The 21,508-nt window shown below is 45.6% G+C and overlaps 1 protein-coding gene, 1 long non-coding RNA gene and 1 other non-coding gene across 4 annotated transcripts in view; 1 reads left to right on the top strand and 2 right to left on the bottom strand.

Annotated features, from left to right (window-relative positions):
• Positions 1 to 11,111, bottom strand: part of LOC140399207 (gelsolin-like) — a 79,446-nt gene extending 68,335 nt beyond the window's left edge. For both annotated transcript variants that reach the window (XM_072488570.1, XM_072488571.1), the window contains exon 1: positions 10,985 to 11,111. The gene's annotated coding sequence lies outside the window, so the exon portion shown is untranslated. The remainder of the gene's footprint in view (positions 1 to 10,984) is intronic.
• On the bottom strand, positions 6,513 to 6,619 carry LOC140399508 (U6 spliceosomal RNA). The gene has a single exon (XR_011937708.1). It is a non-coding gene; the product is annotated as a U6 spliceosomal RNA (small nuclear RNA).
• A 36-nt stretch (positions 11,112 to 11,147) lies between the features above and the next one.
• Positions 11,148 to 14,357, top strand: LOC140399208 (uncharacterized). Its single transcript, XR_011937665.1, has 2 exons — positions 11,148 to 11,672; positions 13,829 to 14,357. It is a non-coding gene; the product is annotated as an uncharacterized lncRNA (long non-coding RNA).
• Positions 14,358 to 21,508: the final 7,151 nt, after the last annotated feature.

Genomic DNA, 21,508 nt, shown 5'->3' with positions numbered 1-21,508 from the left:
CCACGTCACCATGTTTGTAGTATCAGGCCACCACCCCCGTCGGACATCTTTTTAACAGGGGGCGAATGTGGTAGTCTGTGTAGAGGTATTATGGTACCTGGTAATGCTGGAACACCATTGGTAGATATTGTATGTTTCCTATTGGTCAAGCTGTATGGTAGTTCCACCCTGTTAAGTGGGGTATAAGAGCCTGTTCCGCCCCAGCAGCCTTCATTCTGTATCCGAGCTGCTGGGGAAATGTCTAGCTTATTAAAGCCTTGAGTTGGACTACAACCTCGCTTTAGTGGTCATTGATCGTGCATCATAGTCTAGCCCATTTAGCATGGTGGTAGTGTCACAAACATGATGTCTTCAATGAGAAGACACCTCCACAAGGACTGTGTGGTGCTCAGTTAGTAAGGAAGACTTTGCAGGGTCAACAGGGCTGGATTTGTCGTCGTTTCCAGTGCCTTGGTCATGCCGGGTGATCCGTCCGGTTTCATTCCTTTGTGTTTTTGGTTGAATACACCCTCCCCAGTCCCTGACAGCGGTAACATCCTCCCAGTGTCTACCCCGTCAAGTATCTTTGGAATTTCTTTCTACGTTTCAGTGAGATCACCTAAATTCTAGAGAATACAGGCAGAGTCTATTCAATCTCTCAGGACAATGCCCGCACCTGGTGAACCTTTGTTGCAATCTGAGGCAAGGTTGCATTTTCTTATAAAGGGAGACCGAAACAGTGGGCAGCACTCCACGTGTGGTCTCACCAATGCTCGCCACACTCTTCCACTCCAAACCCTTTGTTGTAAAAGCCCCAAAAGGTTATGCAGATACTTGTACACAAGTGTGCGATAGCCTTTCAAAAAATTAGCTTGAGCCAGTCTGCAAGCAATGACGTGTGTTATATCCCCCTTCAGTAATATAAATGTAACTCATTGGAAGTGCAGTGTACAGCAATTCCCCAAAGTGTCCTTTTCCATTTAAAACTAGAAGCTTCAACATGGACATGGACAACACACAAGGTGCGGAAAAGCTGAGACTAGTGTACGGAGAAATGCATTTCCATCATTTCAAGATGAAGTGGAAATTTAGATAAACACATTTCCCTGTTCAGCGGCATACAGCCAGATTCAAATTTTTTTAAATTGCTGGTTCTTCATTTTGAGTCGATTTCCCTCCCTCCATTTGCAGCTAGTAATTTTATTGCAAAGTGGTGGATTGGGATAATTTTTCAAAAATAAATTTTGTAATATGTATTTCCCCCCCCCCCCTGAATGTACCATAAATAGGTTCAGTTGGTGTGAAATCTTTTGAGGAACGTAAATTGAAAATTATATTGCTTTTGCAATCAACAGAAGAAAAAAAAACAGTTGAACTGACGTTCACACTACGAGATTAAGTAGCATTTAGCCTTCAATGTGTCTTGGAAAATTAAAACAGAGCAGTCAACAGCCGAGGTTTAGCACAGTGGTTAGCACTGTTACTTGACAGCACCAGGGTCCCAGGTTCCATCCCCGGCTTGGGTCACTGTCTGTGCGGAGTCTGCACGGTCTCCCAGTGTCTGCGTGGGTTTCCTCCGGGTGCTCCAGTTTCCTCCCATAAGTCCCGGAGGACGTGTTTGTTAGGTGATTTGACATTCCGAATTCTCCCGCTATGTACCCGAACAGGCGCCAGAGTGTAGAAACTAGGGGCTTTTCACAGTAACGTCATTGCAGTGTTAATGTAAGCCTACTTGTGGCAAAGATTATTTAGTGAAGTAAACAGCTGCAGTTGGGGACGAAGAATTCTATTTTTTTTTTTATTTTTTAAAAAGCACATTTACTTTACTCAAGCCTACTTTGAAACTATTCAATGTTAAGCCGTGCATCATAACAAAAAAGACTTTCAGATCAACTGGATTTAATAATTCAAGAAATATAGTTACGTGCTTTGAAATCACCTTCTGGATTGTATTGCAATGGCACCACATTGCTGTGGGTTGAACTTCCCTACATGTTCCCTCAGTATGGAACAGATGTCCGCAACCAACTTACCAAAGGAACAACTCTGCTTCCTCAGTATTTGATGAATTTCCCTTTCAACTTCCTCTCCGATTTGTTAAATTCACTACCTGATATACCACACAAGAACAAATACTTAGCTCAGTGGCCACAGAAATACAATACACTCTTGTCAGATGTATTTAGTCTAGAAGTCCTAATAGTCTTGGGTAACAATGATTGAAGATATTACTTATAGGAAAGAATTACTAACTGCCCAAATGATTTTGGATTTTATTCCCCAAAAAAGTTAAAAATTGGCAAACAACATCAAGAGTCCTGGGCTATTAAATTACCAGATTTATCAATCTTAATCAGCTGTGGTAAATAATAAATAAACTTAAACACTGCACCAGTCTACCTGCCTCTTAAAAAAAAAAAAACACTTTTTAATAATCAATTGAAATTTTAATTACCTTGAAACAATTTGAAGTAGAGATGTAAAGTTAGACTAATTTTTTAGTTTTGAAACATTTATCATGATCATTCTACCTGCTTCTTAAAAAAACCCACTTTTTATAAATCAATTGAAGATTAAATTACCTTGAAACAATTTGAAGCATTGCTGTAAAGTTACAGACTAATTTTTTAGTTTTGAAACATTTATCATGATCATTCTACCTGCTTCTTAAAAAAACCCACTTTTTATAAATCAATTGAAGATTAAATTACCTTGAAACAATTTGAAGCATTGCTGTAAAGTTACAGACTAATTTTTTAGTTTTGAAACATTTATCAAGCTCTGTGAAGGAGGAATTGAATAAAGGAACTAATTAACACTGAGGAAGCAATGATTACGTCAGTAAAATTGCCACACAGGTAAATTCACAGCTGAACAGCTGAAAAATGTCCCAGTGTAGAAATTAAAACAAGGTTTAATGTTAAACCATAAAACTGTTAGAGAGTGCGAGATATCATCTTCCATCACATCCAGATCATTCTGCAATGTGGATCACTGATCCAAAATAATTAATTATACGTCCATCACTAACAGCTGGAAGAAAGGAAAAAATATAAGTTAGTGTTGGCAAACTATGAGCGATTTGCTTCCAGTGATCCGGCAAACCTATCCAGGGAATACCTGCTGTAGAAAATGCAAAGAACTCGGTTTGAAAGACTGACTGTGCTGGCGATCTGGTCTGCAAGGTGTAACTGGGAATGCAATCTGCCTCAAGAGCTTCTCGTACAGGGAAGAGGAGGAGGAGGAAGAATTAGCCACAGTTGGGTCTTTCTGGAATCTGGAAAATCTTGCTTTCGAGTACATAGAAAGGTTTATCCTATCCTAGGATTCTCTGGGAAGCTAGGGAGGAGATTGCTGAGCCTTTGGCTTTGATCTTTAAGTCATCTTTGTCTACAGGAATCGTGCCAGAAGACTGGAGGATAGCAAATGTTGTCCCCTTGTTCAAGAAGGGGAGTAGAGACAACCCCGGTAACTATAGACCAGTGAGCCTTACTTCTGTTGTGGGCAAAATCTTGCAACGATTTATAAGAGATAGGATGTATAATCATCTGGAAAGGAATAATTTGATTAGAGATAGTCAACACAGTTTTGTGAAGGGTAGGTCGTGCCTCACAAACCCCACTGAGTTCTTTGAGAAGGTGACCAAACAGGTGGATGAGGGTAAAGCAGTTGATGTGGTGTATATGGATTTCAGTAAAGAGTTTGATAAGGTTCCCCACGGTAGGCTACTGCAGAAAATGGGGTTCAGGGTGATTTAGCAGTTTGGATCAGAAATTGGCTAGCTGGAAGAAGACAAAGGGTGGTGGTTGATGGGAAACGTTCAGACTGGAGTCCAGTTACTAGTGGTGTACCACAAGGATCTGTTTTGGGGTCACTGCTGTTTGTCATTTCTATAAATGATCTGGAGGGGGGCGTAGATGGATGAGTGGGTAAATTTGCAGACGACACTAAAGCCAGTGGCGTTGTGGACAGTGCGGAAGGATGTTACAAGTTACAGAGGGACATAGATAAGCTGCAGCGCTGGGCTGAGAGGTGGCAAATGGAGTTTAATGCAGAAAAGTGTGAGGTGATTCATTTTGGAAGGAATAACAGGAAGACAGAGTACTGGGCTTATGGTAAGATTCTTGGCAGTGTGGATGAGCAGAGAGATCTCGGTGTCCATAGATCCCTGAAAGTTGCCCACCCAGGTTGAGAGGGTTGTTAAGAAGGCATACAGTGTGTTAGTTTTTATTGGTAGAGGGATTGAGCTTCGGAGCCATGAGGTCATGTTGCAGCTGTACAAAACTCTGGCGCGGCCGCATTTGGAGTATTGCATGCAATTCTGGTCGGCGCATTATAGGAAGGATGTGGAAGCATTGGAAAGGGTGCAGAGGAGATTTACTAGAATGTTGCCTGGTATGAAGGGAAGATCTTATGAGGAAAGGCTGAGGGACTGGAGGCTGTTTTCGTTAGAGAGAAGGTTAAGAGTTGACTTAATTGAGGCATACAAGATGATCAGAGGATTGGATAGGGTGGACAGCGAGAGCCTTTTTCCTCGGATGGTGATGTCTAGCACGAGGGGACATAGCTTTAAATTGAGGGGAGATAGATATAGGACAGATGCCAGAGGTAGGTTCTTTACTCAGAGTAGTAAGGGCGTGGAATGCCCTGCCTGCAACAGCAGTGGACTCGCCAACACTAAGGGAATTCAAATGGTCGTTGGATAGACATATGGATGATAAGGGAATAGTGTAGATGGGCTTTGGTGGTTTCACAGGTCGGCGCAACAGCAAGGGCCGAAGGGCCTGTACTGCGCTGTAATGTTCTATGTTCTATGTTACAGCACAGAAAGAGGCCACTCGGACCAAGAAATAAACCACCCAGCCTAATCCCACTTTTGGTCCATAGCCCTGCAAATTACGACACTGGAGGTTCACATCCAGTATCTTTAAAGTCATTGAGAACTTCAGCCTCCGCCCTATCAGGCAGTGAGGCCCACTCCCCCAGAGCACTCCAGGGTGAAAACAATTTATCATCTCCTCGAATCTTTCTGCCAATCACTATGCTCTCTAGTCACTGACCTCTCTGCTAGGACCTTCCCATTCATTCACTGTATTTCAGGCCACACAATTTTGCATCAAATCTCCCCTCAGCTTCCCGTGTTTCAAGAAGAACAACTACAGCCTATCCAATCATTCCAGCCTATCCAATCTAATCATGCTGAGACATGTTTGTGGTAAATGGCGGAGCTGGCTTGAAGGGCCAAAAGGCCTCCTCCTGCTCCTATCTTCTACATATGTATTCCTCAGAGCTGCACTTTTCCAATCCGGGCAACATCCTCATATCTCCTCTGACCTCTCCCTAGTGAAATTACATCCTTTCTGTAATGCGGGGATCAGAACAGCACTTAGTACTCAAGTCGAGATCCACATACAGTTCCTGTGGAACCTCCTGGACTCTCTTCTTAAGCACCTTATCAACCAATCCTGCTACCTTCTGGGATCTGTGGGCATTCACTCCAATTGGCTATGCCTTTCCCTTGTTTAACCTCCCAGCACATCTCACTTTTCAGGGGAATTCCATTTGCTACTTTTCTGACCACCTGACCAGTCCATTGATAGACTTTCTGCAGTCTTACACCAACCACGTGGCTATTTTCTGTTGTCTATTTGTCCATGGGGTTTGGGTATTGCTGGCTGGACCAGCATTTATTGTCTATCCCAGAGGGTACTAAAGAATCAACCACATTGCTGTGAATCTGCAGTCACGCAGGCCTGACCAGACAAGTACAACAGAGTGCCTTCCCGAGTGAACCAGATGAGTTTTTAAATGACAATTAGACTTTATTGAATTCAAATGTCACCACCAGCCATGGCGGGATTCCAGACCCAGGTCCCGAGAGCATTATCCTGGGTTTCTGGGTTGCTAGTCCAGTGGCAGTACACTACTGCCTCCCCACTGACAAACTGAAATAGTTTATCCCACAAAATGAAGGGGACCTACCACTGAGCCCTGGGAAACTCCGCTGGAAATAGCCATCCATTTGCAAAAACTCACGGTAACAATTATGCTTTGTCTACTGCAGTTTTTCCAATTTGTGGGTCATGGCCAGTGGGTCGGTCATGGACAGGTGTCGGGAGGGCCACAGTGTGATCGGTCAGGTCATTCCTGCGTTGGTCCCAATTACGGGAGAAGTGGCCATTGAGAACGATCAGCTGCTTCCTCCTTTTAAATGAAGAGAAATGAGGCTGTGCGCAGTCTTCCAGCCAGAAGCAGCAGCAATGAGGTCATGTGCCCTGCACATAGAGGGTACTTGGGGCGGGATTCGCCCAGCCCTGGGCCGGGCCGGAGAATCCCCGCGAATAGACCACGTCGCCCCACGATTCTCCGCAGAGCAGAAAATCAGCGCTGTGTGGTTGGCATGGCGCCGGTCGCGGGCTGCTTTACGCGGCCCACCCACCGTTTCTCCGGCCCGTATGGGCCGAGTAGCCGTAAAAAAAGAGGCGAGTCCCACCGACGGCATTCTTTAAAAAAAAATTTTTTTTACATTTTTTTTTAATATGCAACGCTTCACGAATTTGCATGTCATCCTTGCGCAGGGGCCATGCTAATCTTCTCTGTATCGTTCTCATTTTAGTATACGTGTTGCCGAAGCGAGCACCACCGACTCGGTTCTAACCTGCTCTTGGGCGGCGGGACCTCACCGTGGAAGAGTCGGGTGGCGGCCTGTGGGGGAGCAGTCCGACCCCAGGGGGGGGGGGGGCCTCCAATGTGGCCTAGCCCGCAATAGGGGCCCACCAATCGGCAGGCCGGCCTCTGTGGCTGGAGGCCTCCTTTCCTACGTAGACTTACGTGCTGGCCCCTGTCGTCCTACGCCACGTTGCGTCGGGCCGGCGCGTTGAAGAAGGCCACTGCGCATGCGCACATTGGCGCCGGCGCAACTGCGCATGCCCAGGTCCCGCGGCGCACACTTCACGCTGGGATCAGCGCGAACCACTCCAGCGCCGTGCTGGCCCCCTGTAGGGACCAGAATTAGTACTGGGAGCGGCCCGTTCACGCCGTCGTAAAACGCAACGGCGTTTACGACGGCGTGGACACTCTGCCACGGGATTGGAGAATCCTGCCCCAGATGTCAAATGTACATGCTTTTTGTGCCAAATCACGGAGGAGAGTTACTTCCATTGTCCAGCTGCTGGCAAGCAAGGCAAAGAGGACTATGAAGGTGGATTGTTTTCGAACAAGAGATGCCCAGAAACACAAATAGGTAGTGTACCTACTGGACAGGATCAGCTGGAGACAGCTGCGCAGGAGAGTCTAGGGCAGGACAAAAGTGTTACATGTGTGAGGTTGGATTTTCCATTTTCACAAAAATGAAGAGAGCACAAAAGGAACTAGCTGAAGCCTGCGCCTGATGTGCCCAAGGTCGACCAGCGTGGGTTGCAAAGTCGGCCAGTTGATAAAGTGGGTCCTGGTGAAAAAAGTTTGGAAAACACTTGCGTACTGCAAACGGAGCAGATTTGGATCCAGCTTGCTACATTCCCCTGGATTCCATAGGTTTCATTTTTTTTTTTTTTTAAATGGTCCGCCCGGTACGACCATGTACCCCATGTCAATTCCACTGCCCTCAAACGTCTTCATTACGTAAACAAATTATTCCAACATACCTTCCCATAACAAATCTATACTAACTAATCAGAGTCCGTGACAGCTGATCCTGCATTTCAGAAGTAGTTCCAATAATTAGCTTATTACCAAGATTAGACTGACTGGCCTGTAACTACTTGGTCCAGCCCCAAACAACATTAGCCTACCTCCAATCCCTCACTACCACACCTCTATCCAGTGAGGTTTGGAAAATGGTCAGACTTTCTGCTACTTCCTCCCTGATGTGGAGATGCCAGCGTTGGACTGGGGTGAGCACAGTAAGAAGTCTTACAACACCAGGTTAAAGTCCAACAGGTTTGTTTCAAACACTAGCTTTCGGAGCACTGCTCCTTCCTCAGGTGAGCAAGCAGGTCCACTGCTTCACCTGAGGAAGGAGCAGTGCACCGAAAGCTAGTGGTTTGAAACAAACCTGTTGGACTTTAACCTGATGTTGTAAGACTTCTTACTTCCTCCCTGGCTTCTTTTAACCTGGGTACATTTAATTGGACCCTGGTTATTATCGGTTTTCAAGGATGCTAAACCCATTGACTCATCTCTTGCCCCATGTTTATCACATCCAATACTACACCCCTCAACTACAGTATCTACATCATCCCCCTCTTTTTGAGAAGACAAACAGAAATATTCATTAATAGCAACATCTTCTGCCTGTACATGTAGGCTACTTTGTCTTTTATGGGACCTACACTTTTGTTTGCCAATATTCTTCCATTGCTTTCCTAATTTCAGTTTTGATTTCACCCCTCTATCTATAATCCTTTTGCCTTGCTGTAGTAGAGTTCTGGATATCTAACACAAGCTTTCTCAACATCCAAGGGGGAGGGGGGGAGGGGAGGGGAGGGGGGGGGGGTGCTTAGAATTGGCCACCCCAGCCTCTTTCTTTGTGGGAACCCATTTTTCTGAGCCTCTTGAATACCTCCCACTGCTCGGACACCAATTTACCTTCAAGCAGCTAATTTCAGTCCACTTGCTACGCAATTCTCAACTTAGTAAAATGGTCCTTGCCCCAATTTAGAACTCACTTCTGTTCTTTGTCCTTTTCCATAATTACATTAAAACTGACTGAGACATGATAATGACCACTAAAAACATTCTCTATCACCCCTTCTTAATTTCAACTTAATTTCCTAAAATTAAGTCCAGAACTGCACAGTTTCTTATTGGACTTGCTTACATATTGATCATTCCAGAAGGCAAGAATTTGGATATCCTAATTCCCTTCACAATCAAACTATCCCAGTTAATATTGAAATAATTAACTCCCACCCCATTACCGCTCTGTTTCTGAAATTCACAAATTTGCTGATATATTTGCAACTTCCATCTACCCCTGACTGTTCAGGAGTCTGTACTGCATTCCAGTTGTGGAAACTGTCCCTCTTTTGCTCCTTAGCCTCATTTGATGATCCCTGTAACATATCACCCCTATCACTGACTACACTCCCCGGATGAACAGTTACTCAGGACGGAATACTGGTTGGAATGTGGGACTTCTGTACTACCTGATTGGGATGTGGGACTTCTGTACTACCTGCCCAGTCCTTGACTACTGGTGGACACCTATTCCCCTCTCTCCATCTCCTCTTAATCTGCAGAGTTACCACATCTACAAACATGCAAACTATGTTGCTTTTGGCCTCCCAGATGCACCGCCGTGATGCCAGCTCGGGGGGGGGGGGGGGGGGCATCATGACTGATTTTGCCTCTTCCCAATTTTTCCATGCTCAATGCTCATCAAGGACCAAACAAATGCCTAACTGGGCAGAATTCAACAAAAGCAGCAGCATCCATTCTTATGTAAAAATCGGGCAGTACCCCTAACAATTCTGGGTGACAAGGAGTCACAAATAAGGAATGTTCCTTCCACATCTGAACTCTGGTCTTTGTTAAACTTTTTTTTTTGCTAGAGTGGACACTGCAGCCGGTTACTGACTTCAGACTCGAGGAAGGGTACACAAAACGCGATTATCTGGGCGCTTTTAGTTTATTTTTAAATAATCACACACACACACACGGCCAGCACAACTTTTCAATGTGAAGCACCTGTAGCTGAATAGCCCAACACTGTCTAGATGGGACAGGAATGAATGACCAATTGGGAAAAGGCACAGGGAAGACGCGGTACTTCGGAAAGTGAATGCCAGTGCAACCTTTGAAAGGGGAGTATTTTTTTTTAAACTTTGGAAAATTTTGCAAAATAACTTCCACCACTATCCTCGCCCACCCATTTACATCGGTGGCTGCTGTTATCAAACTTCAAAAAAGGTGGTTTTGCTAAAAAAAAAGTTTCATTGTTTTCAATGGGATAATCGTCCAGCCAAATTTCACAAATCAACCTGGGAAGCCATTGGTGAAATATAATCCATCTCAGACGTGGCAGCAACTTTATTCCCCCTCTCGTTACTTTTGTTACCGCAGCTACAAAAATACTAATCTGGTTACCATCTTCAAAAAGTTAGAGCCGAATCGCTCTTGCAAGTTAACGTTAAGATTTCTCACCCCAAAAGTTACCTAGTTCTAAACAACTCCCAGTCTAATTGAGGGCTTTTAAAAATGGCGAGGTTAAAATTCCACACAAGTAGAGGCACACCTCAAAAAGATGGCGAAATTCTGGGATTTAACACAAAAAGATAAACGAGAAGATTTTTTTTCCTGGCGAAAAAAAAATGACCTTGTATATCAGAAGGTTAGTCATCAACAATTCCTCCTAATGACTCATTCTCTCTACAGACCATTAAACAACCCTCTCAACTTCCTAAAGTTTGCACGCAAGCAATCAGCAGTTTTAAAACGAAATACTTCTACATCTCGTTAAACTGCACAACGTAAACATTTGAAATGTCCACTTTTAAAAAGCCATTGCCACAGTTCGAGGGGAAAGATGTAAAGAAAAAAGGGGGAAAAAAAGACTTGAATGAATAGTGAGCCCAGGTTAACGCCCACCATCATTCATCTGGAATGAATACCCGGGGCTACGGAATTAACACAGCAAATATATAAACATGGACAGACGTCCAGAAAATAAACTCCAGCCAGGTCTGAACACAGACCTGCTGGATTCTGGAGAACCAAACACGCCCATATTTGGTTAAAAGATTCCAGTTTCCCACAAATAGTAGCGAGCAATTCTACAGAAACTGTCCACATACTTTAAACAGGGGGATTATTAATTACTTCACCCACACCATAAAGTGACAGGAGAACCCCTTAAAAAAAAAACCTATTCCGCAAATTGAGGGGAGGAAAAGATGATTAAATGCTCATACTGCTGGGACCATAACTCCCTCATTGGTGCCTAAATCACTCAAAATAATCTACACTCCGGGGTAGGCAAAAGCTGAACCCAAATAGTGTTCCTTACCTCACTGTCTCACGACGCGCAGAAACAACTGAACGAGCTGAGATGTGCCGGTCGAATTTGGCTAGACAGGGGGAGGGAGGGTTCCGCCCTTTTAATTCCACAACTCAAATCCCTGCAGAGTCATAGAAAGAGGGAAATAAATAAATAAATCGATCCAACAGGCGGCGCCAGGGAGCAAATGCAACGACATCCGCAGCCTGGTCAGATTTCAGGCAAAACCTTCTCACTCCAAACACCCAGAAAGATGTTCCTATCCGTTAAAATGCGTTCGTCGTTTCATGTGACTTGGTCGCAACGAATCAATGTCCATTGGATTTACAAATTGGGGCAAAATGTAAAAGATTTAGACGAGGAGAAGCAATGGGACGTTTTATACTAATTTGCGAGAACGCGTGAAAAATGTTGCAATTTCCGTAGTCAGTATCAGCTTGAATGAATATTTACGATTGCACTTTGGAAACGTTGAGTATACTGTAACAATGAAACGATTGATGCCCTTTGGTGCTAGGATTTCTCAGACACCCCTATTGTAAGTGCAGTTTAGTACAGTCTTGAAGCTGAATGTCATCCTGGGAATCAATTTAAGTTAGCCATCATCAATTTGAAGCGGAATCTATTCGACCTCCAGAACAAGACCTGTCAATTCCCAAACATCAGTCAGGACATCTCTCATCGGCAAGCCATACTGGTAATTTAGTAAAAAAATAAAACCAACGGCCTTGCAAAGTGAAATTGCTCCAATTGTAGGCAGACCGAATGAGAAGCTGGTGATTGGGTCGGTGGAAGGAGCAGTGACCACCCCATGGGTGATGTGCCTAGTCCTCCAAAACGGATTGGGCCGTCTGATCAACACATAGACCAGTTGTAACGCTGCCAGTCTTTTTGATTTTATTTTCTTTAAGTGTTATAAACGCGTAAAATTTAATACAAATAAAACGCAGGCATTTTTACTGAACCCTGCCAGCTAATGAGACGGTTCCACAGGACAAGCTGTACAGTTTGTTTCACAACATTCAATTAATAACATTTCTTTGTGCTAAGTGCTGTAGATAGCGCCAGGTCCCAGGTTCGATTCCCGGCTTGGGTCACTGTTTGTGCGGCACGTTCTCCCCGTGTCTGCGTGGGTTTCCTCCCGGCTCTCCGGTTTCCTCCCACAAGTTTCGAAGCACGTGCTGTTAGGTGAATTGGACATTCTGAATTCTCCCTCTGTGTACCTGAACAGGCGCCGGAGTGTGGCGACTAGGGGCATTTCACAGAACTTCATTGCAGTGTTAATGTAAACCTACTTGTGACAATAATAAAGATTATAAGATTATTATAAGATTTTATTATATAATATGCATGCATGTAAAAAGGTCACTCAGGTGTCTAGGTTAGTTAAAGGGTAATCAGATGACGAGGGCACCATTTGCTATTGACAAAGTCTTTCCATTTTCAATCGCCTTCTCAAGGACTTGGGCTCTCCTGAAGAGGAATGAGCCCTTCGAAATGGAGATCCAGACTTGGACCTCATTGGAGCGAGGGACCGACTTGTCTTCCTAGAACACGACAAACCCTGCTGCGGCTTTGGGATCTGGGATAACGATGGCCCTTTGATCTGGATCTCAAACGGGAATGAGACAATTGGCTATCATAAAAGTAAATTACTGCGGATACTGGAATCTGAAACCAAAGAGAAAATGCTGGAAAATCTCAGCAGGTCTGGCAGGTAGGGAGAGAAAAGAGCTAACGTTTTGAGTCCAGATGACCCTTTGTCAAAGCTATACTACAGAGAAAGTGGGAAATAGTTACACTGTGGAATACTCTCTCTGTATTATAGCTTTGACAAAGGGTCACCTGGGCTCGAAACGTTAGCTCTTTTCTCTCCCTACAATCGGCTATCAATTCTATTGACTATCACCACCTTCTCAAGGATGATAAATAATAATAATCTTTATTATTGTCAAAGGTAGACCTACATTAACACTGCAATGAAGTTACTGTGAAAATTCCCTAGTCGCCACATTCCGGCGCCTGTTCGAGTACACGGAGGGAGAATTCAGAATGTCCAATTCACCCAGCAAGCACGTCTTTCGGGACTTGTGGGAGGAAACCCACGCAGATACGGGGAGAACATGCAGACTCTGCACTGACAGTGACCCAAGCTGGGAATTGAACCCAGGTGCCTGGCGCTGTGAAGCAACAGTGCGAACCACTGTGCTACCGTGCTGCCAAAATAGTGGCTGAGGTAGCGACGCTCACATCCTGTGAATGAATATGTTAAAAAAATTAATGCCCCTGCTCTTCATGGGATCTTCTGGGGCGCACTCAAGATTGGGGCAGCTGCTGCCAAGGTGCAATGGGGAAAGATCACGATGTAAGGTTTTTCTGCCAATGTACGCCAGGGAGCTGTGACCAGGTAAAACCCCTTGAACTGCAAGCTTAATCCTGACTGTACATCGTAAGTGAAGGTGCCATAGCCCCAGATAACCATTGGCTGCTTTCCCCTTTGAGGGAGAGAGCTGATGGTGGTGATTGAACCTGGGGATCACCACACCTCAGGCGAGGGGCAAGGTTGAGAAGGCGGGGCCTCCATGAATAACCTGGCCTTTTTCTGCATCATGAACCAGCTGTCTATCCACCTGAGCTAAACCGACCCCCCACAGAGTAATTCTAACTCTGAGTGTGATATGACCGATGTATATAATTAGAACAGCATTGTACTCTTCAATGAATATTTGTAATGTCCTCATTACAGTACTGAGGCACCTTAGAATGTGTCTTAATTTCTCTTAATAGAGAATGTGGTTATCATTGCACTTTCCTGATATGACAATTTGAAATGTTTTGTCATATTTCTTTCAGGTATTTTGTGATAACCTCAGTGCACCTGGATGAGGCTTGATTTAATAATTCATCTGAAAGACAACGCTTCCAATGTTGCAGCACTCCCTCAGAAACGGACACAACTATCAGCCTCAAATTTTGTGCTGGAATCCTGGAGTTGGACTTGAACCTACGACCATTTGACTGAGAATCAGGTGCTGTCAACTGAGCCATGGCTGACATCTTGTGTCAGGCCCAGGAACATCAATTTTCTATTTTTAGTCTCACAAAAGATGTGTTTTATTTGTGCTTTCACATTCTGTCCAATTCCCTGCGAATGTCCATTTTCCTTCTTTGATCCTTAACTCCGGACAGTTCATGCTTTCTGTAAAACATTGAGAAGATTCTAGATGTCGGAAGACGAGGACATTCTGAATTCTCCCGCTGTGTACCCGAACAAGTGCTGGAATGTGGTGACTAGGGGCTTTTCACAGTAACCTCATTGCAGTGTTAATGTAAGCTTACTTGTGACAATAAAGATTATTATATTACAGTTATCTCCAATAAAGGAATACTTCAGAGTAAATACTTATAATTACAATGTTCTTAAGATGTAGGATGCACTATGGCCGGGGTCCTCGCCCCAGCAGAAGCAGGATTCACGATCAGTGGCAGTGCCATAATCGAGATTCGCGCTGGGTGTCAGACCCGCCGCGAGTCCCCAGACCCGCCCTGCCAGCCATAATGGGATTCCAGCTCCATGCCAGCGGGAACATGCAAAGCACTACTAAGCATTCTTTAAATGTGATTAATGGGCTGGAAGCCCAATTCACCTCTCCCCCACCTCCCTCCCTGTGATGCACTGCCCTCCGACCCCCCCTCCTCCCTGTGATGCACTGCCCTCCGACCCCCCCCCTCCGACCACCCCCCCCCCCCCCCCCCCCCCCCCACCCCCCCGCCAACCAAGTCGGGAGTCATGTGGATGCGATTTGGTTCAAGTATTGAGGAACGTGGACCTCGCGGCCTGTAGTCTGAGGGGTGGCAAGGGGGTATGTACCCTCCCAACGATTGTCTCCAGGGTGCCGAGGGGGATTCATTCATGGGAGATGGGGGTCAGGGAGGCTTGTCCTGGGCTGGAGAGGCTCGGACCGGGTGTCCTTCATGGGATGGGGCTCGTTTTGCTTCTCTCCCCATCTGCAGCCTTTAAACCCTTTAAACAGTCAGTCAATATGTAAAAAATACCGATTTCCCATAATAAAGTGACAGTGTTCTCATCTGTACCCCTCTACCATTTAAACAGTCACTCAGTATCTCAGACATACACGTTACTCATAATAAAGTGACAGTGTTCTCATCTGTACCCCTATACCCTCTACAAAGCCTGCCAATTAGTGGGCAGCACGGTAGCACAAGTGGATAGCACTGTGGCTTCACAGCGCCAGGGTCCCAGGTTCGATTCCCCGCTGGGTCACTGTCTGTGCGGAGTCTGCACGTTCTCCCCGTGTCTGCGTGGGTTTCCTCCGGGTGCTCCGGTTTCCTCCCACAGTCCAAAGACGTGCAGGTTAGGTGGATTGGCCATGCTAAAAATTGCCCGTAGTGTCCATAAGGGTTGGGAGGGGTTATTGGGTTGCGGGGATAGGGTGGAAGTGAGGGATTAATGTGGGTCGGTGCAGACTCGATGGGCCGAATGGCCTCCTTCTGCACTGTATGTTCTATGTAATCTATGTAATATGCCAAGTTTTATGTGCAGCTGTGTTGGCGGTCCCTCTACTTTCTAGGAAGTGCTTGAGAACAAAGAGGCAGACTCATTAAAAAAACTGTGGTTAGGAAAACACCTGCTACCCCGAATTAATGGATCCCTGAAGAGCTATATAAATAAACAATCTGAATCTTCCCTTTGAAACTGCCACAACCTCTCAATCAGAAAGCTAATAGCAGGCAATGGGCATGAAATTGAATGCACACTCTGCAGGTCAAAGCTTTCAGCCTTCTAGGCATACACATAGACTCATATACTTTAAAGGACAATAAAATTGAATCTGTGGAAACCATTTCAATGGTTTTGACCACTTTACATTGATTACTTTTTCATTAATCTCACAGACCTTTTAACGTGGCACACTCACAGTCTTTTTAAAGGTATTGGGGGTACAGATCGTAGAACAGTAGAATTTACAGTGCAGAAGGGGACCATTTGGCACATCGAGTCTACACCAGCCCTTGAAAGAGCACCCTACTTTAGCCCACACCTCCACACTATCCCCATAACCTAGATACCCTACCCAATCTTTTTGGACACTAAGGGCAATGTAACATGGCCAATCCACCTAACCTGCACATTTTTGGACTGTGGGAGGAAACCAGAGCACCCGGAGGAAAACCACGCAGATACGGGGAGAAAGTGCAAACTCCACACAGACAGTCGCCCGAGGCCGGAATGGAACCCAGGTCCCTGGAGCTGTGAGGCAGCAGTGCTAACCACTGTGCCACCATGCCGCTTTCACTTTATTATGAGCAAACTTAAATTTTTACACAATGACCGACGGTTTGACGGGTTTAAAGGTTGCAGACGGGGACAGCAGCCAAATGAGCCCCATCCCTCCAAACTGAGCCCCTCCAATCCAGCACAAACCCTCCTGACCCCCACATGTCGGGGTCGCTCCAAGTGCTAGTGGGAATCATTTTGTTTTTCTCGCTGGCAGGAGCACTTAGTCGCGGTTCTGGAGAATCACCTCCTATGTGTAATTTCTTTACAAGTAAAACACTGGCGAATACAGCTAATTGGAGTTCAGGCTTTGCAAAAGAAAATCACATTCTAGGCCCAAGCCTTGGAAATATGTAACAACATTGCAGCTCCCTTCAGCAGGATTCCCCCCATTCCCTAACTGTATTAAAACCATAGATGTTTGAGTGAAGTTTATATTTATTATTTTGTGATAAGCAACAGGCAAGAAGATTGTTCTTTATCACAAAATAAATATAACCCCCTGCTAATAGACCACTCCTGGCTATTATTATATATATTATAAATAATTGTACATTTTGGTACAGTCAATGGTCAAATACCAGAAGATAAAGTCATGTATAGGCTAATTTTAAAGTATTTACTTTATTCAATGCCCTCAGGGTTTGGTCCCTGAAGCAGGAGGACATTCAAACCTTACATCCTATCATAGCGCCATCTAGGGGCTATACATATTCATCCATAAAGGGGACAGTGACATGAGTTCTGCTTGAATCTCAGCAATAACTTAGAACATAGAACATTACAGCGCAGTACAGGCCCTTCGGCCCTCGATGTTGCGCCAAACTTGCATTTATGGAGCAATTTTAATGCAGCAAAAAAGGTGCGAGGTGTTTCACAGTAACACTATCAAACACTCAGGAAAAAGATAATGTTGTGGAGGAGAATGCTGAGCTCCAGGTAAATAGATTAGATGGCATTGAGGTACGTAGGGAAGAGGTGTTGGCAATTCTGGACAGGCTGAAAATAGATAAGTCCCCGGGACCAGATGGGATTTATCCTAGGATTCTCTGTAGGCCAGGGAAGAGATTGCTGGACCATTGGCTTTGATTTTTATGTCATCATTGGCTACAGGAATAGTGCCAGAGGACTGGAGGATAGCAAATGTGGTCCCTTTGTTCAAAAAGGGGAGCAGAGACAACCCCGGCAACTATAGACCGGTGAGCCTCACGTCTGTAGTGGGTAAAGTCTTGGAGGGGATTATAAGAGACAAGATTTATAATCATCTAGATAGGAATAATATGATCAGGGATAGTCAGCATGGCTTTGTGAAGGGTAGGTCATGCCTCACAAACCTTATTGAGTTCTTTGAGAAGGTGACTGAACAGGTAGACGAGGGTAGAGCAGTTGATGTGGTGTATATGGATTTCAGCAAAGCGTTTGATAAGGTTCCCCACGGTAGGCTATTGCAGAAAATACGGAGGCTGGGGATTGAGGGTGATTTAGAGATGTGGATCAGAAATTGGCTAGCTGAAAGAAGACAGAGGGTGGTGGTTGATGGGAAATGTTCAGAATGGAGTTCAGTCACAAGTGGAGTACCACAAGGATCTGTTCTGGGGCCGTTGCTGTTTGTCATTTTTATCAATGACCTAGAGGAAGGCGCAGAAGGGTGGGTGAGTAAATTTGCAGACGATACTAAAGTCGGTGGTGTTGTCGATAGTGTGGAAGGAAGTAGCAGGTTACAGAGGGATATAGATAAGCTGCAGTGCTGGGCTGAGAGGTGGCAAATGGAGTTTAATGTAGAGAAGTGTGAGGTGATTCACTTTGGAAGGAATAACAGGAATGTGGAATATTTGGCTAATGGAAAAGTTCTTGAAAGTGTGGATGAGCAGAGGGATCTAGGTGTCCATGTACATAGATCCCTGAAAGTTGCCACCCAGGTTGATAGGGTGGTGAAGAAGGCCTATGGAGTGTTGGCCTTTATTGGTAGAGGGATTGAGTTCCGGAGTCAGGAGGTCATGTTGCAGCTGTACAGAACTCTGGTACGGCCGCATTTGGAGTATTGCGTACAGTTCTGGTCACCGCATTATAGGAAGGACGTGGAGGCTTTGGAGTGGGTGCAGAGGAGATTTACCAGGATGTTGCCTGGTATGGAGGGACAATCTTATGAGGAAAGGCTGATGGACTTGAGGTTGTTTTCGTTGGAGAGAAGAAGGTTAAGAGGAGACTTAATAGAGGCATACAAAATGATTAGGGGGTTGGATAGGGTGGACAGTGAGAGCCTTCTCCCGCGGATGGAAATGGCTGGCACGAGGGGACATAACTTTAAACTGAGGGGTAATAGATATAGGACAGAGGTCAGAGGTAGGTTCTTTATGCAAAGAGTAGTGAGGCCGTGGAATGCCCTACCTGCAACAGTAGTGAACTCGCCAACATTGAGGGCATTTAAAAGTTTATTGGATAAACATATGGATGATAATGGTATAGTGTAGGTTAGATGGCTTTTGTTTCGGTGCAACATCGTGGGCCGAAGGGCCTGTACTGCGCTGTATTGTTCTATGTTCTATGTTCTAAACACCAGTGGTCGAGGGATTACCAACAGGGGTGCCAATTTCAGACTGAGATGAGGAGGAATTTCTTCCCTCAGAGGGTTGTGAGTCTTTGGGACTCCTTGATGCAGAGAGCTGGGGGGGGGGGCAGAGTACTTGGGCTGGATTCTCCCTCCTGGGACGCCCGGAATGTGCTCCCCCCATGGGACAGAGAATGGGGCGTTGTGGAAATTCGGGATTGGTGCCGGTCGCCGGCGCGAGCATGGTGCTCTGGCTGCACGAACGAGGTCCATGATGCTCGGCACCGGGGTGGAGGGGATGTAAATAAATGCAAATGGGTCTTAAACTTGCATCTCTTTAGCAAGCCCGGCGCTCTGTGCTCCGGCCTCCTGTGATTCTCCGGTCCGGAATCACATTGTGTCTCAGCAATCGCGAGCCTGACGTGGTGTACCCCGTGGTGGACCAAGGGGGCAATGGTTGCCCCCTTGGCCTATTGTGAAGGCCACTACTCCAGGGTCACATTGCTAGAGACTCTCCGTGTCCATCTGAGGGCCAAACCCCTCCCAACAATGCACTGCTTGCCCACGCCTCCTCTACGAGACGCACCCCCCCCTCACAGGGTCCCCTATGGGGGACAATCCCCAGGGACCCCTGTAATAGGGTGACCACCCCAGGGACCCCCTGTAATAGCGTGACCCTCCACAGGGAACCCCTGCCTAAAGGAAACCCCTCCACCGACACCTCCCCCAACCCCCAATGAAAATACCAAATTGGTGTCTTTTTAGAAATTTATTACAAGATGAAATAGTAAAATAAATGGCTGGGGAAAGAGAGAGAAATCAGGAGAGGCAGAGACAGGGAAATGGCTGTGCCCCGAGTCTCAACCTGACGCTGGTGGAGAGAGAGAATGTTTAAGGTAGTGGTTGGGATGCCAATCAAGCAAAATACTTTGTCCTGGATGGAGCGTCTTGAGCATTATTGAAGCTGCATCGCAGTCCTGACTTGGTGGACAGACTTTGGGAATTCCCAGCCTCTGACCCCTTGTAGCCACAGTATTTATATGGCTGATCCAGTTCCTGGTCAATGGCTCTGCCCCTTTCAGGGACCCCCTTCAAATACTTGTTAGGAAGGAAGATGTGTTGGGCATTTTGAAAAACTTGAGGATAGACAAGTCCCCCGGGCCTGACGGGATATATCCAAGGATTCTATGGGAAGCAAGAGATGAAATTGCAGAGCCGTTGGCAATTATCTTTTCGTCCTCACTGTCAACAGGGGTGGTACCAGGGGATTGGAGAGTGGCGAATGTCGTGCCCCTGTTCAAAAAAGGAACTAGGGATAACCCTGGGAATTACAGGCCAGTTAGTCTTACTTCGGTGGTAGGCAAAGTAATGGAAAGGGTACTGAAGGATAGGATTTCTGAGCATCTGGAAAGACACTGCTTGATTAGGGATAGTCAGCACGGATTTGTGAGGGGTAGGTCTTGCCTTACAAATCTTATTGAATTCTTTGAGGAGGTGACCAAGCATGTGGATGAAGGTAAAGCAGTGGATGTAGTGTACATGGATTTTAGTAAGGCATTTGATAAAGTTCCCCATGGTAGGCTTCTGCACAAAGTAAGGAGGCATGGGATAGTGGGAAATTTGGCCAGTTGGATAACGAACTGGCTAACCGATAGAAGTCAGAGAGTGGTGGTGGATGGCAAATATTCAGCCTGGATCCCAGTTACCAGTGGTGTACCGCAGGGATCAGTTCTGGGTCCTCTGCTGTTTGTGATTTTCATTAATGACTTGGATGAGGGAGTTGAAGGGTGGGTCAGTAAATTTGCAGACGATACGAAGATTGGTGGAGTTGTGGATAGTAAGGAGGGCTGTTGTCGGCTGCAAAGAGACATAGATAGGATGCAGAGCTGGGCTGAGAAGTGGCAGATGGAGTTTAACCCTGAAAAGTGTGAGGTTGTCCATTTTGGAAGGACAAATATGAATGCGGAATACAGGGTTAACGGTAGAGTTCTTGGCATTGTGGAGGAGCAGAGAGACCTTGGGGTCTATGTTCATACATCTATGAAAGTTGCCACTCAAGTGGATAGAGCTGTGAAGAAGGCCTATGGTGTGCTCGCGTTCATTAACAGAGGGATTGAATTTAAGAGCCATGAGGTAATGATGCAGCTGTACAAAACCTTGGTAAGGCCACATTTGGAGTACTGTGTACAGTTCTGGTCGCCTCATTTTAGGAAGGATGTGGAAGCTCTGGAAAAGGTGCAAAGAAGATTTACCAGGATGTTGCCTGGAATGGAGAGTAGGTCTTACGAGGAAAGGTTGAGGGTGCTAGGCCTTTTCTCATTAGAGCGGAGAAGGATGAGGGGCGACTTGATAGAGGTTTATAAGATGATCAGGGGAATAGATAAAGTAGACAGTCAGAGACTTTTTCCCCAGGTGGAACACACCATTACAAGGGGACATAAATTTAAGGTGAAAGGTGGAAGATATAGGAGGGATATCAGAGGTAGGTTCTTTACCCAGAGAGTAGTGGGGGCATGGAATGCACTGCCTGTGGAAGTAGTTGAGTCGGAAACATTAGGGACCTTCAAGCAACTGTTGGATAGGTACATGGATTACGGGAAAATGATATAGTGTAGATTTATTTGTTCTTAAGGGCAGCACGGTAGCATTGTGGATAGCACAATTGCTTCACAGATCCATGGTCCCA

Source organism: Scyliorhinus torazame, chromosome 22 (genome assembly GCF_047496885.1).
Source record: "Scyliorhinus torazame isolate Kashiwa2021f chromosome 22, sScyTor2.1, whole genome shotgun sequence".
NCBI classification, from domain to species: domain Eukaryota; kingdom Metazoa; phylum Chordata; class Chondrichthyes; order Carcharhiniformes; family Scyliorhinidae; genus Scyliorhinus; species Scyliorhinus torazame.
This window is presented reverse-complemented; position numbering and strand designations above follow the sequence as displayed.